The sequence below is a fragment of the Sceloporus undulatus genome, chromosome 2, assembly GCF_019175285.1.
Source record: "Sceloporus undulatus isolate JIND9_A2432 ecotype Alabama chromosome 2, SceUnd_v1.1, whole genome shotgun sequence".
Taxonomy (NCBI): Eukaryota; Metazoa; Chordata; class Lepidosauria; order Squamata; family Phrynosomatidae; genus Sceloporus; species Sceloporus undulatus.
Window position 1 is genome coordinate 85240316 of NC_056523.1, and position 431 is coordinate 85240746.

Consider the following 431-nt stretch of genomic DNA (forward strand, 5'->3'; position numbering starts at 1 on the left):
ATCTGTGCTGATTATTGTTGCAAAATAATTTTCTATTATTCTTATTCTTTAAAAATAATGGTAGTACTTTGTGAAGGGAAAATGAAAATATAAGCAAGGATAATAATACAACAATCGGGACATATTATCATGATTTGAAATGTAATACAGGCACAAGTACGTAACTACCATCCTAGGATTCTAGGAATATGGACTGTAACCACCTCATTTTCATTTTAGATTACTGCTTGAAGCTTGTGGTTTTCAATCATTTTAACACAAAGATCAAGTATGCTTTCTTTTTCAAATTTATTTTTTGCCTACTATAGCAGATGAATTGTCAAGTGTCTACAGGAACAAATGTCTAATGGTTTCATAAAAATGTACAACATATAAAGGTTAATAATAATAATAATAATAATAATAATAATAATAATAATAATAATAATAAT